Here is a 19260-nt window from a genome sequence, read left to right as displayed (position 1 = left end):
AATTGTTTTTGTTTAAAAAATATATATATTTTTTTATTTTTATTTTATTTTTTTAATCAATCCAACAAACCACTACACAGCAATGCCATAAGAATGCCATCCAATTCCAAAACCAAACCTGACCCAGCAATAAACAGAGCACCTGAGAGGAGACACAAACACGACACAGAACAAACCAAAAGTATTGAAACAAACATTAATATCATCAACAACAGTATCAATATTACTTATAATTTCAGCATAGCAGTGATTAAAAATCCCTCATTGACATTATCATTAGACATTTATAAAAATTAAAAAAAAAAGAACAATAGTGTCACAGTGGCTTACACTTGCATTGCATCTCATAAGCTTGACAACACACTGTGTCCAATGTTTTTACAAAGATAAAATAAGTCATATTTTTGGTTCATTTGACAGTTAAAACAAATGTACATTATTGCAATCAGTTGAGAAAACATTGTCCTTTACAATTATAAAAGCTTTTTACAAAAATATACTACTCTGCTTGCATGTCAGCAGACTGGGGTAGATCCTGCTGAAATCCTATGTATTGGATGAATACAGAATCCTTTTAAATCGGGAAAAAAATCGTTTTTGAATCGAGAATCGAATTGAATCGAAAAATTTGATATATTATCGAATCGTGACCCCAAGAATCGATATTGAATCGAATCGTGGGACACCCAAAGATTCACAGCCCTAATATTTATATATATATATACTGTATATACTTTTGTTAATTTCTTGATTTCATTATACAACACTTAAAGGTTGTATAATGTTGCCCAAACGCCCAGTGCCAAGCACCCCCCACACATCCCACCTCCCTCAAGCAGCGAGCCAGACGGCAAAACCCACAAGGTGTGAGTGGACCAACAAAACGTCTAGTTCTGTTAGAATTGACACTTTAAATAGTTTGCATAGTGTCGGTCACATCTCGACACCGTGGGACCAAGATCAATATGCATCGATCCTTAATTGCTTCCTCGCCTCGCAAGGCTTCAAACAAGTTTCTCCCTGAGAAAATTTGCCTCTGAACCAACAGCTCAGTGGCCCCGCTGCCCAACCCCCACCAGAGAACAGCGAGACATAATATGTACAATGACTTCTAGTCTAAATGTGTTTTGATTTTATACGGTATAGCAACAGTTGTTGTTGTGTATTTGGGATCTGCATAAGTCCTGCATAAGAGGAGGCATTGCAGAGATATTTATAAAGCAATCTTGCCTTCCTTCATACTTCCTCAGAAGGAGACTTTTTGAATTTGACCACTGGTGACGTCAGCAGATTATCCATATTTGGTACAAACGTAGCCGTGTAGATAAGACCACAAAACGGGACAACTTCATGGCAGCCAACCGTCTCTGCGAGTGCATCTCCGCTAAAGCTATCACCGGGCTGAGTCCGTCTTTCTGTGGCCAATCACAGCGTGAATGCAAACTTTTTTGGCCCGGTCACTGGTAAACTGAAAGTCAAGAAATGTTGTGTTAATCAGTTTGGCCTTATCTGGCAGTAACCTATTTGATAATATTGCTCCAAAGTCATCCAATAAACATAAATGATAAATAAATGGGTTGTACTTGTATAGCGCTTTTCTACCTTCAAGGTACTCAAAGCGCTTTGACATTACTTCCACATTTACCCATTCACACACACATTCACACACTGATGGAGGGAGCTGCCATGCAAGGCGCCAACCAGCACCCATCAGGAGCAAGGGTGAAGCGTCTTGCTCAGGACACAACGGACGTGACGAGGTTGGTACTAGGTGGGAATTGAACCAGGGACCCGCGGGTTGCGCACGGCCACTCTTCCACTGCGCCACGCCGTCCCTACATACAACATGTCATTGTTATCTTGCTCTCATTTTGACTGTCGTGATGTCATCCAAACACCCTGAAAGCCCCAAGGCAATGGGTGACTTTGTGTGGCTTTCTATGCTGAGCTCGTTTGCTCAAACTGGCGTCTGGCCTGCACCAAAGCAACAAAAGTAGTACAATTTGTATTACATGATTTTAATCCATTTTCACTAAGAATAATAAATGTACTAGCTCCAAGTATAGCCCACTACAGTATATTTATTTCCGTGCGTTGTACAAAAATACAAACCCCGTTTCCCTATGAGTTGGGAAATTGAGTTAGATGTAAATATAAACGGAATACAATGATTTTCAAATCATTTTCAACCCATATTCAATTGAATGCACTACAAAGACAAGATATTTGATGTTCAAACTCATAAACTTTATTTTTTTTTTTGCAAATAATAATAAACTTAGAATATTATGGCTGCAACTCGTGCCAAAGTAGTTGGGAAAGGGCATGTTCACCACTGTGTTACATCACCTTTTCTTTTAACAACACTCAATAAACGTTTGGAAACTGAGGAAACAAATTGTTGAAGCTTTGAAAGTGGAATTCTTTGCCATTCTTGTTTTATGTGGAGCTTCAGTCGTTCAACAGTCCGGGGTCTCCGCTGTCGTATTTTACGCTTCATAATGCGCCACACATTTTCGATGGAGACTGGTCTGTACTACAGGCGGGCCAAGAAAGTACCCGCACTCCTTTTTTACGAAGCCACGCTGTTGTAACACGTGCTGAATGTGGTTTGGCATTGTCTTGCTGAAATAAGCAGGGGCGTCCATGAAAAAGATGGCGCTTAGATGGCAGCATATGTTGTTCCAAAACCTGTATGTACCTTTTAGCATTAATGGTGCCTTCACAGATGTGTAAGTTACCCATGTCTTGGGCACTAATGCACCCCCATACCATCACAGATGCTGTCTTTTGAACTTTGAGTTAATAACAGTCTGGATGGTTCACTTCCCCTTTGGTCAGGATAACACAATGTCTAATTTTTCCAAAAACAATCTGATATGTGGACTCGTCAGACCACTGAACACTTTTTCACTTTGCATCAGTCCATCTTAGATGATCTCGGGCCCAGAGACGCCGGTGGCGTTTCTGGGTGTTGTTGATAAATGGATTTCGCTTTGCATAGTAGAGCTTTAACTTGCACTTACAGATGTAGCGATGAACTGTATTTAGTAACAGTGGTTTTCTGAACTGTTCCTGAGGACATGTGGTGATATCCTTTAGAGATTGATGTCGGTTTTTGATACAGTGCCGTCTGAGGGATCGAAGGTCTCGGTCATTCAATGTTGGTTTCCGGCCATGCCGCATACGTGGAGTGATTTCTCCAGATTTTCTGAACCTTTTGATGATATTATGGACCGTAGATGTTGAAATCCCTAAATTTCCTGCAATTGCACTTTGAGAAACGTTGTTCTTAAACTGTTTGACTATTTGCCCACGCAGTTGTGGACAAAGGGGTGTACCTCGCTCCATCCTTTGTTGTGAAAGAATGAGCATTTTTTGGGAAGTTGTTTTTATACCCAATCATGGCACCCACCTGTTCCCAATTAGCCTGTACACCTGTGGGATGTTCCAAATAAGTGTTTGATGAGCATTCATCAACTTTATCAGTATTTATTGCCAACTTTCCCAACTTCTTTGTCACGTGTTGCAGGCAGCAAATTCTAAAGTTAACGATTATTTTCAAAAAAATATATGTTTATCAGTTTGAACATCAAATATGTTGTCTTTGTAGCATATTCAACTGAATATGGTTTTAAAAGTATTTGAAAATCATTGTATTCCGTTTATATTTACATCTAACACAATTTCCCAACTCATATGGAAACGGGGTTTGTACATAGAAAGTAATTTAACAAGTTGCTATGTTATATTTAATAAGTTGCTTAGGTTATTGATAGAAACGTGAGTACTGGGGCAGTGCCCAAGAATAATGAGGAAGTAAACAAAAATCCCCTTTTATTTTCACTTACAGTACTAGCCCAAGGGTGTCCAAACCCTGGCCCCCGGGCCAAATGCGACCCACCGGGATCGTCATTTTGGCACTCAAGACAACAGCACTATTTCAATTTTATAGCAAACCTGTCTGTGCAGGTTGTTTTCGTGGTAAATTTAAATACCCATCTTTTGGACAATGTGAGAAACTCAGGTCAGTGACCATGATGAAACTCAGGTCAGTGACCATGATGTGTACTTTCTTGATATTATAAGCACAGCATTTAGCTATAGGACCCGATCCAAACAACCTATCCTGGTCATGTTGCAGGAAAACAGTTTTTACCAGCACACAAAGTCAACACACATGGTCACACCTAACGCAACCTGCTCACTGAACTTTGGGGATATTATAAAAAAAAATGTCCAATCACCACAAAAAAAATTGAAATTACACCCATTTAAATCCCTTGCAAGGCATGATGGGAAAAAAATGGAAAACACACTTGCCACACTCATTCATGTTTGACTTTAGGCTGCATGATATTTATGAGTGATTACAAAGCTTTAAAGAGGCCGTCACGGAAGTAAACAAGGTCGGAGTTGAACTCTCACATAGTCCATCCATCCACACCACTTTCGCTTATCTGAAGTTGGGTTGCGGGGGCAGCAGCCTAAGCAGAGAAGCCCAGACTTCCCTCTCCCAAGCTACTTCGTCCAGCTCTACCCGGGGGAATCCGAGGCGTTCCAAGGCCAAATGAGAAACGTAGTCTCGCCACCGTGTCCTGGGTCTTCCTCGTGGACTCCTACCGGTCGAACGCACCCTAAACACGTAAAGGTCCCCTCCCCCTCAGGGAGGTGTTCGGGGGGCACTCTGACTATAGATACCCGAACCACCTCATCTGGCTCCTCTTGATGTGGCGACGTTCACAAACTCTTAATAAGAAATTATAATAATCATTAATTATATAGGGGCTTCACGGTGGCAGAGGGGTTAGTGCGTTTGCCTCACAATACGAAGTTCCTGCAGTCCTGGGTTCAAATCCAGGCTCGGGATCTTTCTGTGTGGAGTTTGCATGTTCTCCCCGTGAATGCGTGGGTTCCCTCCGGGTACTCTGGCTTCCTCCCACTTCCAAAGACATGCACCTGGGGATAGGTTGATTGGCAACACTAAATTGGCCCTAGTGTGTGAATGTGAGTGTGATTGTTGTTTGTCTATCTGTGTTGGCCCTGCGATGAGGTGGCGACTTGTCCAGGGTGTACGCTGCCTTCCGCCCGATTGTAGCTGAGATGGGCGCCAGCGCCCCCCGCGACCCCGAAAGGGAATAAGCAGTAGAAAATGGATGGATGGATGGATTAATTATATATCCATTATGTTATTATAGTATGTAAACACACACACATATACAGTATATATATATATATATATATATATATATATATATATATATATATATATATATATATATACATATATATATATATATATATATATATATATATATATATATATATATGTATATATATATATATATATACATGTGGGTGCCTCGATTGGGTATATATATATCAATCAATGTTTACTTACATAGCCCTAAATCACTAGTGTCTCAAACCACTACGACATCCTCGGTAGGCCCACATAAGGGCAAGGAAAACTCACACCCAATGGGACGTCGGTGACAATGATGACTATGAGAACCTTGGCGAGGAGTTGGGTCGAAGATAATACCCAGATTGTTTAACGAGTCACCTTGTTTAATTGTTTGGTTGTCAAATGTTAGATTTGTATTATTAAATAGAGGTCGGTGTCTAGCAGGACCGATAATCAGCATTTCGTTTTTTTTGGCGTTGAGTTGCAAAAAGTTAGCGGACATCCATTGTTTAATTTCATTAAGACACGCCTCCAGCTGACTACAATCCGGCGTGTTGGTCAGCTTTAGGGGCATGTAGAGTTAGGTGTCATCAGCATAACAGTGAAAGCTAATACCGTATTTGCGTATGATGTCACCCAGCGGCAGCATGTAGAGGCTGAAGAGTGCAGGGCCAAGGACCGAACCCTGGGGAACTCCACACGTTACCTTAACGTATTCCGAGGTCACACTGTTATGTGAGACGCACTGCATCCTGTCAGTAAGATAAGAGTTAAACCAAGACAGGGCTAAGTCTGACTTACCAATTCGTGTTTTGATACGCTCTAATAAAATATTATGATCGACGGTACCGAAAGCAGCGCTAAGATCGAGGAGCAGCAATATAGATGACGCATCAGAATCCATCGTTAGCAATAGATCATTAGTCATTTTTGCGAGGGCTGTCTCCGTAGAGTGATTTGCCCTGAAACCGGATTGCAAGGTTTCACATAGATTGTTGGACGCTAAGTGTTCATTTAGCTGCTCTGCAACAGTTTATTCGAGGATTTTTGAAATAAAGGGAAGGTGAGACACCATGTTTACCATGAGGTCAGGATCGAGGTTAGGTCTTTTAAGAAGAGGATGAATAACCGCTTTTTTGAATGCTAGGGGAACAGTGCCCGAGGAAAGTGATAAGTTTATAATATTTAGCACTGATGGACCTAATAATACAAAGAGCTCCTTGATCAGTTTCCCAGGAAGAGGGTCAAGTAAACATGTTGTTTGTTTTATTCCATTTACACGTTGTAACAATTCCTCTAATGTTATTTCCTCAAAATGAGAGAAACTATTTTGGAGGGTATTATCCGCCGGATATACAATCGTATTTGTGTTAAGAGAACCAAGTTATAGCTGGGACGCATTGTCTTTAATCTCCTTTCTAATGACTTCAATTTTCTTATTAAAGAATTGCATAAAGTCATCTGCTGAGTCGGTGGAACTACTGGAAGGGGTCCCTTGTTGGGTAAGCGATGCTACCGTACTAAACTAAATTTAGGATCGTTTTCATTAAGGTGGATGAGATCCGAGTAATATTTAGCTTTAGCTAAGGTAAGCATGCATTTATAAGTTATTAAACTATCACTACATACTTGATGGTGCACCTCAAGTTTAGTGTTTTTTAACTTTAGCGGTACTATGTTATCAATGGTTTCGCGCAGGGCGGCGTTAAAGTTGTTAGTGAGGTTATCATTAGAGCCGACATATTTTGGGAATGGTGCCATTACCGAGGGCAGTAGGTCAGCAAGAGTTGTCGTTGTGGTAGCATTAATGTTGCGGCTGCTATAGCAGTTGTTATTTTTATTAGTTTGACGAACATGCGTCTGAACCTCGAATTTTATAAGGTAATGATCGGACAATACTTTAGTATACGGAAGTATCGTAACTTTGGAAACGGTGATACCCCTGACAAGCACAAGGTCTATCGTATTACCGTTGCAATGCGTGGGTTCATTTATTATTTGTGTAAGACCACAGCTATCAATTATAGTCTGGAGCGCTACGCACGGTGGGTCCGATGGGGTATTCATGTGGATATTAAAGTCCATCCATCCATTTTCTACCGCTTATTCCCTTTCGGGGTCACGGGGGGTGCTGGCGCCTATCTCAGCTACAATCGGGCGGAAGGCGGGGTACACCCTGGACAAGTCGCCACCTCATCGCAGGATATTAAAGTCTCACATTATAATTATATTATCGGCGGGCGTCACTAGATCAGCAACGAACTCTGAGAATTCATTGATAAAGTCCGAATAGGGCCCTGGGGGGCGGTAGATAACAGCCAGGTATAGAGGCAGCGGTGTGACAGACCTCATAGTGAGCACCTCAAACGAGTTTCCGTTGTATATTAGTGCGACCCCCCCCCCCCCCCTTTTAAGGGGACGGGCAATAGGCGCATATGTATAGTTAGGAGGACATGCCTCACTTAGCGCAAAAAAAGTCATCTGGTTTAAGCCAGGGTTCGCTGAGACCGATGATGTTAAAGGGGAACATTTTCACCAAACCTATGCAAGCGTCAATATATACCTTGATGGTGCAGAAAAGAGACCTTGTATTTTTTCAACCGATTTGCGAACTTTAAATGGGTGAATTTTGGCAAATTAAACGCCTTTCTGCTTATCCGTCTTTTAGCGGTGACGTCAGAACGTGACGTCACCGAGGTAACACACCCGCCATATTAATTTTCACATTACAAACACCGGGTCTCAGGTCTGTTATTTTCCGTTTTTTTGACTATTTTTTGGAACCTTGGAGACATCGTGCCTCGTCGGTGTGTTGTCGGAGGGTGTAACAACACTAACAGGGAGGGATTCAAGTTGCACCACTGGCAAGAAATCTGTCGCCAGACCCCCATTGAATTTGCCAGAGTGTCTGCACATTTTACCGGCGATGCTAAGACAGACATGGCACAGAGATGTATGGATAACCTGCAGATGCATTTGCAACGATTAAGTCAACGAAATCACAAAGGTGAGTTTTGTTGATGTTGTTGACTTATGTGCTAATCAGACAAATTTGGTCACAGCATGACTGCCAGCTAATTGATGCTAACATGCTACACTAATCGATGCTAACATGCTATTTACGCTAGCTGTATGTACATTTGAAACTAGATACCCACATTTAATGCGAAACAAACACTTGCCAATTGACGGATTTAAGTTGCTCCAGTGTCACAAGATGCGAAAGTCCTGATCGTTTGGTCTGCACATTTTACCGGCAATGCTAATAAGGCAGCCATGCTATGGGCCACTTAATTAGGTACACCCACGCTATGGCCGAATAGCGTCAATAGTTATTCGCTCAATAGCTTCAATTTCTTCTTCAATTTCGTTTTCGCTATCTGCCTCCATACTCCGACCATCTGTTTCAATACATGCGTAATCTGTTGAATCGCTTAAGCCGCTGAAATCCCAGTCTGAATCCGAGCTAATGTCGCTATATCTTGCTGTGGTAACCGCCATGTTGTTTGTATTGGCAGCCCTGTATGACATCACAGGGAAATGGACAGTTGCATCGCAAATAGCGAAAATCAAGAACTTTAAAGCTTTTTTTAGGGATATTCCGGGAGGTGTAAATTTTTTTTTAAAACTTCGGGAAAAAAAAACAAGCCACTGGGAACTGATTTTTATTGTTTTCAACCCTTTTGAAATTGTGATAATGTTCCCCTTTAAGATTGTTGTCTCTGATGACCTCATTAACTAACAATGTTTTGGGAGACAATGATCTTATGTTTAAAAAACCTACATTATAAGTAATGGACTGTTTTAGAGAAGTTTTGATCAAATTATTCGTAGGAGCAATATTAATAATGTTGTGTTTATTATGCGCAGTGCAATTAAAACAATTACGACCATATCTAGGAAGTGATACGACAGGAATTTTCCGATTGTTTGTTTGGTGCGTTGATAAACCGAACGCATCATAGTGTGCCACCTCAGTAAAACGCATGTTCCGATTGTTTGTTTGGTGCTTTGACAAACTGAACGCATCATAGTTCGCCACCTCAGTAAAACGCTGTGACGGACTTCCTGCCATCCATGTGTGGGTTGTCGTGACGATGGACACAGGACGCATCGTAGCAGGTCTGACTTGTGTTTATTATTTCAACAATCACTTTGTCCTCTTGCCTTTTTGTCGCGGCACTTTGCAGTGCACGGGCGTTTCCTGCTTCTGGCTTCAGTGCACCTTGTGGTGTCCGAGGTTTGCATCTGTGGCAGGGGCTCATCATCTCTCGGGTCTTGTATGTCGTGCTCGTGGTCGGTGTCGTCAGCTGGTTCTTTCTCCTACTTCTGCCTCTTGATCGTGCCCCCTTCGCCTCTTTTAAAGTCTAGGAGCAGATGCGCAGATTGTGAGCAGGTGTGTGTCCTACGCACCTAACTCGGATTGCCGCTGCAGTGTTGCTCCGCGTGTGTCACGCTTCTCCTCGCCGCCGCATGCCCCGCCTCCTGGCATCCAGGTGGGCCCGCGCTGCTGCTTTCCGCCCGTTGTCGGCCCGTCGGCTGTGTCTCTCCACAAACGCATGTTCCGATTGTTTGTTTGGTGCTTTGATAAAATGAACGCATCATAGTTTGCCACCTCAGTAGAACGCATGTCCAACTCTGAAACAATCAAAGCAGAAAAAACTTGTTCTAACTTAACTAACTCCTTACCCAGATCAATAGTCTCGTATCTTCCATTTAAATCCGGGTTCAGGATGGAGGGAAGTGGTGTTCTGTGGGGATTAGCCTTTTGCTTTGTTTTTAGCCCCCTCGGCATCCGCGTTTCCGATCACACCGCTTGCGTAGACGGCCCCCGCTGGTATATTTTTTTTTAGCCCAATGTGGCCCCCCCCCCAGTCAAAAAGTTTTGACACTCCTGCTCTGGCTCATTGTAGTTCATCTTTGTCCAAATACTTGACTCTGGTATTATATGCAGTGTAATTAATGTGTAACGTAACATGTTCTTTGTAAATATGTACATTTATGTACATTTACAGTACATCTTCTTCGATGTTGTAAAACATATTTATATAGTATGTGTAAGAAAACATGAAACTGTACTATTTTTTCTGTTTGTAATACAGTATTTGAGGGCTAATACATGTTTTTGAGTTTGTTGATAGAAAATAGGGTTGTCCTGAAAACAATATTTTGGTACTGGTACCAAAATGTATTTTGATACTTTTGGATGCTTTTCAATACTTTTCATAAGAAAAGGAACCATAAAACATGCTACCATTGGCTTTATTTTAACATACAATCTTATGATACATTAAACATATGTTTCTTATTGCAATCAAATACATTTTTTGCCATTAAATAAGATAGTGAACATACTAGACAACTTGTCTTTTAGTTGTAGGTAAGCAAACAAAGGCTCCTAATTTGGGTGATGACGTATGCAATAACATATTGTGTTATTTCCCATTGTATCATTCGTCAAAAGTATGAGGGACAAGCAGTAGAAAATTGATTATTAATGTACTTGTTTATTTACTGTTAATATCTGGTTATTTTTCTGTGTTAACATATTCTCTGTAAATTTGTGTTAAAGAGGAATAATCACTTATTCTTCACTTGTTTGATACTTTACATAAGTTTTGGGTGATATTACACATGTTGGTATAAATTCAATTATCAATCAATATTCATTGGTAATTTTCAAAGTCCTCATGTGTCCAGGGACATACAGTAATTCCTGGGTTTATAAACAGATGTCATGTTCTGTGGTCTGGATTATGTTTTGTTATTTTTTTGTTTGTTTCTGGACTCTTTTAGTTCCTGTTTGCACTTTCTTGTTTGTTTTGTCACCATGGCGACTCATTAGTTTTCACCTGTCTCTTATGATGGGGACACGCACCTGTTCTAACGAGGATACTACTATTCAAGCCTGACGCTGCCAGATAGACGGCCTGGCGACATTGTTCATTTCATCCTCTGTATTTGTTCTGTTCATGCAGTCGATTCACGCTCTGCCAAATAAGCTTTTTCATGCCACAGTTAGCGAGTTCTGTTTCATGTCCATAGTTTCTGCCTATGTGTTGATTTTTGTTTCTTACGCTTAGTTGTGCCTTCGCCTTGAGCGTTTGTTGTACCCTTTATAGCAGTGGTTCTTAACCAGGGTTCGATCGAACCCTAGGGGTTCGGTGTGTCGACCTCAGGGGTTCGGCGGAGATCAAAACACACCCGACTCTTCGTGTAAATACAAACTTCTCGTGGCTGTCATATTACAGATATCGCAACAGCTGACTGATTTGTAGGTGTGTAATGTGTTGTGAGTTTATGCACTGTCTGAGTTTTGTTGTTTGAACAAGGTGATGTTCATGCACGGTTGATTTTGTGCACCAGTAAAAAAAAATATGGTAACACTTTAGCATGGGGAACATATTCACCATTAATTAGTTGCTTATTAACATGTAAATTTGTAAAATATTGGTTCCTAACTAGTCATTAAGTACTAATTAATGCCTTGTTTGGCATGGCCTTATTATAACCCTAACCTTCTAACCCTGACCCTAACCCAACCTAATAACTAACATATTCTATTACTTAAAATATGTTCTCCTAGTGTCCAAATAACTCTAAATTAAGTCTGTGTTACTTAGAATATGTTCCCCTATACTAAAGTGTTACCAAAAACATACAACTTTGTCTTGAATTTGAAAAATAAACATTTTATTTTTCACTAAAGAAGGGTTCGGTGAATGCACGAATGAAACTGGTGGGGTTCGGTGCCTCCAACAAGGTTAAGAACCACTGCTTTATAGTCAAGATGAAATCATGTTTTTACCTGCAAGCCTCGCAGTAAGCTGCGAAAAACCCCTCGTCTTGACAGAATGTCGCCAGCACCCCTTTACTTCGCATCGGACATGGAGGATATGGACCAAGGTACGTGGGAAGTATTAAAGGCTTTGGAAGCTGAAACGCTCCCCCATTCCCCCATGGAGCGCAGGGATTTGATGTTCGGACCTAGCGGTTTTTGGTCCTGATCAGCTCCGTGTGGCCCGGGGACGGCGCTGCAGTGCCGGAAGCGCCGGCAGAGACGGCAGCCGTCAAGGAAGGCTTCGCCGAGCAGGTAGGACGCGTCGTTCCCGCAAACAATCCTCGCAGTAAGCTGTAGAAAAACCCTCATCTTGACACAATAAAAATGACAAAAACTGTTGTGGCAATAAAAAAATATCAATGTAATCATTGTAGTATTGTAATTATACTTGGTATAATAACAGTCAATGTCTGTGTAGATCCACTCATGGCATTTATTTACATTCAGGAGCGCGAGCTTGTTGTTAGCAGTTAGCTATTGTATCCTCCTACGGCGTGTAGTGAAGCATGTTTAGCTTTTCCTCGTCCTGCAGGGATGCTACTTGTAAGAAACGTACTTTATTTGTCGCCCTGGAGGCCAGGATTAGTGAATGTTACTGAAATGGTTTTATAATGCGATAAATCAATGCTGGACGTAGATTAGTAATAATGATCAATGGATGAAAAACATTGCTTAATATTGTTGAAATTGCCTTTTATATTTTTGCTGTTAAGATTAATGATGATTAAGAATTGATTGTCACATTATTGTTCCAGAATGTAGTCAAATTGAAAAAGAATTTAGTAACACATTTTGTTTTAGTGCCACGTTGATGACTTTGGTTATCATTCTTTGTTTGTGTGTTATCATCCAGATGATGCAACCTTTAATATTTGCAGTAGTTGTGTACATTACAAACAAGTGCAATTACTGTGTTCTGCATTTTAATGTGTAAATCAGGGATGTTCAAACTTTTTGCCTCCAAGATCCAAAGTGAAAATGTGCCAAAGACAGCATTTTAACCGTACAGCAGCACCATGAGTGAAGCATTTAGATCTGGGGTGTCCAAACTATAGTCCGTAGCTCATTTTTAAACGGCATGGTCACAATCCTTAGCATTTAAATATTGGCATGCAAGCTTTTTTGCAAATTCTGCAGTTACTTGACATAGGATACCTACGCCATTGCTAGTATGCACGCTTCTTTGTTAGCTAATTTAGGAGGTTTACACACGATTCAGTCATATTTGGGCATGCTAACATTAATTTGTGTATGTATATACATACATATGTACATATATATATTAGGGGTGTGGGAAAAAAATTGATTCGAATATGAACCGAATCGCTTCTCATTTTTAAAAAATCTATTTTTTTTTTTTTTTCATCAATCCAACAAACCACTACACAGCAACACCATAACAATGCAATCCAATTCCAAAACCAAACTTGACCCAGCAACACTCAGAACTGCAATAAACAGAGCAATTGAGAAAACTTAAACAGGACACAGAACAAACCAAAAGTAGTGAAACAAAAATGAATATTATCAACAACAGTATCAATATTAGTTATAGTTTCGGCATAGCAGTGATTAAAAATCCCTCATTGACATTATCATTAGACATTTATAAAAATTTTAAAAAAGTGTCATAGTGGCTTACACTTGCATCGCATCTTATAAGTTTGACAACACACTCTGTCCAATATTTTCACAAAGATACATTTTTGGAACGTTTAATAGTTAAAACAAATTTACATTATTGCAATCAGTTGATAAAACATTGTCCTTTACAAATATAAAAGCTTTCTTTTTTTTAAATCTACTACTCTGCTAACATGTCAGCAGACTGGGGTGGATCCTGCTGAAATCCTATGTATTGAATGAATACAGAATCGTTTTGAATCGGAAAAATATTGTTTTTGAATCGAGAATCGAATCGAATCGAAAAAATCGATATATTCTCGAATTGTGACCCCAAGAATCGATATTGAATCGAATTGTGGGACACCCAAAGATTCACAGCCCCAATATATATATATATATATATATATAGATAGATATAGATATAGATAGATATAGATATAGATAGATATAGATATAGATAGATATAGATATAGATATATATATATATATATATATATATATATATATATAGATATAGATATATATATATATATATATATATATATATATATATATATATATATATATATATATATATATATATATATATATATATATATATATATATATAAATAAAGTTTGCATGATCTTCCCGTGACTGTGTGGGTACTCCAGCTTCCTCCCACTTCCAAAGACATGCACCTGGGGATAGGTTGATTGGCAACACTAAATTGGCCCTAGTGTGTGAATGTGAGTGTGAATGTTGTCTGTCTATCCGTGTAGGCCCTGTGATGAGTTGGCCACTTTTCTAGGGTGTACCCCACCTTCCGCCTATAGGCTGCAGCCCCACTGCGACTTCAGGAGGGACAAGCGATAGAAAATAGATGGATGGAGTTGAATTTTAAATAGTGTTGAATCCAGGATCAGTTTTTAATCAAATCGTCACCATATTGAAGTGAAAACAAATCATGAGTTGTTCACATCCCTGATACACATTCGATACTTTTGTAGGTACTGACCGAATTCCGTTGGTACTACCAGGTACCGATTCAGGTCAAATCAAAGGGCTCCATGTTTTGATACTTTTGTTGCATGTGAAGTCACGTCTGGCTGCAGACAGGCATATTTGTAGCGGACTGTCTCTCAGTAGTGTTGCTATCTTCCATGCAGACAAACCAAGCACGCCTGATAGGAACAACTCAAAAGTAAGGTTCCACTTTGGAAATTGCGCAAGCTGGATGCTAATGTGCATTGGATATGTCATTGGCATTAGTGATTTTACATGGCGAGTTCAACACCTTCAAATTTGTTAATGAAAACTACAACTAGGGTGCATGTTACAATCAAACAGCTGGTGTGTATGGAGGACAATACTTTCAGTAGAAACACTTTGTAGGACTCAATGATACAACGTTGATTATACATACATGTCCTTTAAAACTGACTTTGAAACAATTAAGCATAATAGTTAATTTGTAAATTGAGACCACATTAGTGTCTGGAGTTGGATTGTTAGGAAATGACCAAAATTCAATGGTCATATCAATGTCAGAACCCAACATTGATTAAATGTCAAAAAGCATAGTGTTCCAATGTTAGGTTTGAGTTGCTCAATGCAGGACCTAATTCAACAAGTTCACAATGTTGTTTTAAGGTCTTGTGTCTGCTGGGGGGAATGCCATATTAAAGGTATTGAAAAAAGACTACTTCCTGACTACAGCAACACACCAAGGACAAACTGAAAATGAAGCATACTTCTAAATAATACTTAGAATTGTACGAAAACAAGATAGAACAACTGAAGCACAGTTATCCTCTTTGACTTGCCTGTCAAATGTTACATTTTAAAAATATATATTTTATTATTAAAGAAGTGAACATTTGTTATCACATGAACACACACAAAAGTACTGAAAATCTGTTTGTTGAGTACCGGTACCGATTCAAAAGTGAAAAAGACCCATTCTGTTACCTGTCTATGTACAAAACTTAAAGCTGTGTCGAACAAAACCAGGATGCTTTGCCAGGACTGTCACAGTGAGAGACTCTGGTTAAAGATTAACTGCCAAGTCAATATTTAAACAAGCTTAGAGCAGAAACTCAAACTGGGCCACGACAAGCAAGGTTAACTTTCATTGAATATTGCTCATCCTAACACTTGAAATAGGAGACAAAATTGTGTTACTTCCGGTATTTCAGCCTTTGCGTATTACACTAAGTTGGACGTATAAAACAAGGTATTGAGGACAACAAGAAATAATGTGACGTGACGAACTGAGGCAGCTTTTGCAACAAGCAAGAATGTATCAGCGGTGTCCAAAGTGCTAGTGGAATTCTTGTATGAAAAAATGGGAACATTTCTACTGACACAGATGACAGCGGATGATATAAATATTATTTTATTATATCGATAGTTTGTAAGCAAACACTGAAGAGCCGTGCTGCCTCGTCTGATGTCATGCCACTTTTTACAGTGTTGTTTGAGTGTGGTCATGTGACTGCCAGGCTCCGTTTGATTGGTGAAATGGAGTCAAAGGTCACTAGTTCTTACTTGGATTGGTGAAACAGAGTCATGTGACACTGCCTGCTGGAAGAAGTCTCTCTAACAAACCAAAATAATATGTTTTTGCAAGTAGTAATAAATAGTTATAAATAAATATAATGATGATATAAATACATGTAAGGCTTAGAATAAAACTCAAATGTACCAAAGTAAAAGTATAAGGTAGAGGTGTCCAAACTTTTATACTTGGGGGCCGCATTGGACACTTTTTGGGGTCGCGGGGGGCGCTGGCGCCTATCTCAGCTACAATCTGGCGGAAGGCCTAGTACACCCTGGACAAGTCGCCACCTCATCGCAGGGCCAACACAGATAGACAGACAACATTCACACTCACATTCACGCACTGGGGCCAATTTAGTGTTGCCTATCAACCTATCCTCAGGTGTATGTCTTTGGAGGTGGGAGGAAGCTGCAGTACCCGGAGGGAACCCACGCAGTCACGGTGACAGACATAGCAAAACCACAGGCAGGAAGAGACTTAAAGCCATTCTAACCACCAAGATAGCTTGAATGTGAAGTAGAGAAACAAGAAAACAAGTCAGGACACAGACACATTAACAAAGTTGTAAGGTTTATGCCACAATTGAACTATATTAACGTTGTTATTGTTCTATGCCAGTGGTTCTCAAACGGGGGTACGCGTACCCCTGGGGGTACTTGAAAGTATGCCAAAGGGGTACGTGAGATTTTAAAAAAATATTCTAAAAATAGCAACAATTCAAAAATCCTTTATAAATATATTTATAGAATAATACTTCAACAATATATGAGTGTAAGTTCATAAACTGTGAAAAAAAAATACAACAATGCAATATTCTGTGTTTTTTGTGGACACGTTCCATAAATATTGATGTTAAAGATGTCTTTTTTTGTGAAGAAAAGTTTAGAATTAAGTTCATGAATCCAGATGGATCTCTATTACAATTCCCAAAGATTAAGTTGATGATTACTTCTTTGTGTGGAAATATTTATTTATAATTTAATCCCTTGTTTATTTTTCAACAAGTTTTTAGTTATTTTTATATATTTTTTTCCAAATAGTTCAAGAAAGATCACTACAAATGAGCAATATTTTGCTCTGTTATACAATTTAATAAATCAGAAACTGATGACATAGTGCTGTATTTTACTTCTTTATCTCTTTTTTTCAACCAAAAATGATTTGCTCTGATTAGGAGGTACTTGAATTTAAAAAAATGTTCACAGAGGGTACATCACTGAAAAAAGGTTGAGAACCACTGTCCTATACCACTATGAGTACAAACGTGTGCGTTGAATGTTAAAAGCAGTCGTGTGCGGTGGCTCAAAGCTTTTCGAGCATGAAGTAGTCCATTAAAGGAAGAGAAAGACGACACTTGTGATGTTCTTATCGCCATGTCTACGGACGACTACTTCCTGTTAAAAGCCTATTATCAGGCTGCCCATTATCAGACTGCTCAGAAGCTTTTAGTTCCCATAAACTATCTTTCATGCCAGCAAAGACTTCCAGTCTTCCCAGCTTCTTATGACCGATTCAGCAGCCACTGAAGTGAAAACTTGCTGATGAAAAGTGTGATGAAGTAGTTGGAGCTTGACAAGCCTGGACATGATTGCTTTTCTGGAATGTGTGGGTTGTTTCTTTGTTTTTGTGTTTTTACCCCACGGTAGGAGGGGAGGAGCAACTATACGGAGGGTTAAATGAGGAAAAAAATTATAAATAATAAAAATAGTAATAATAATACACGTTTTCTTGCAGTTTGTGCAAACTTCAAACATTCCTCCCATTCTTCCTGAACAGTTGTTGTCCTGGGAGGATGGCGGCCTGAAGGCCTGTCACTCATTGATCTGCGACAAAAGCTGCAGACCACACCCTGCACCTTAATCTTTGTGTTTGTCTGCCATTGTGAAGGCATGCTTCTGCTCTGCAATTAAATCATTGACATGCGTAAACAAAGGGGGAGGAGTCGAGGGGGGCGTAATCCCCAATAAAAACAAAGACAGCCGTGGAGAAGAATCAAGTGTTGCATTCCTTTTATTCCGAAGTATTAACTTGAAAGCAAGTCAAGGAAGACCCAACTAAAGCATTGAAATGTCAAATAAAAAAAAAAAAATGGATCAGTATCAGCAATTATTGCAGTGTGTTTACTTGGTATCGGATCGACACGGATATTTGCAGTATCGCCCACGCCCTATAGCCTGCAGGACTTACACAGCTGGCTTCCAAACAAGCGGGCGTTGTCTTCTCCAAAGCAAATAATGTCCACACAAGCGTGCGCACACACACACACACACACGCACACACACACACACACACGCACACACACACATGCACGCACGCACACACACACGCACGCACACACACACACACACACACACACACACACACACACACACACACACACACTCTATTTATAGCAACAATGTGATCACAAGCCCATGTACTATTTCGACATGATCGACTAGCGAGGTGTTTCCTCAATTCCTTGCTCCCTGGGAGTTTATTGGAAATCCTAAATCATGCATCTCACCTGGATAGTAGAAGGATGACGACATATTCCGACAAGTTGTTGCACTTTGACAGCCAATTAGGGCCTGGAAATGGCAAGAAGGACACAAAAAGAAGCTTGCTTCCAACCCCCTTTTCTTTGCGAGGATTATGTGTCATTCTTCATCTAAACAAGAATACATGAACATTCCAGCATTTGCCATTCTGATGACAGCAGACATTGTACTGTAAGTGATGTTTTAAAACGTCTGCATTGAGTAATAATCAGTGATGAAGAAAGAAAAAAGTGAATGTTGTGATGCATTTTTGAAATAAAATGAACAACCTTAATTAAAATACATACTTTAAACATATGTTTATTATTGAAATTTAGTCCTTAAATAAAATAGGGAAGATAATAGGCAACTTGTCTTTTAGTACTAAGTAAACAACCAAAGACTCCTAATTAGTTCGTTGACATATGCAGTAACATATTGTGTCATTAATCGTTCTATTATTTTGTCAACATTATGAGGGACAAACTGTAAAAATGTATTATTAATCTACTTATTCATTTACTGTTAATACCTTCTTACTTT

This window comes from Nerophis ophidion, linkage group LG09 (assembly GCF_033978795.1).
Source record: "Nerophis ophidion isolate RoL-2023_Sa linkage group LG09, RoL_Noph_v1.0, whole genome shotgun sequence".
Lineage (NCBI taxonomy): Eukaryota > Metazoa > Chordata > Actinopteri > Syngnathiformes > Syngnathidae > Nerophis > Nerophis ophidion.
This window is presented reverse-complemented; position numbering follows the sequence as displayed.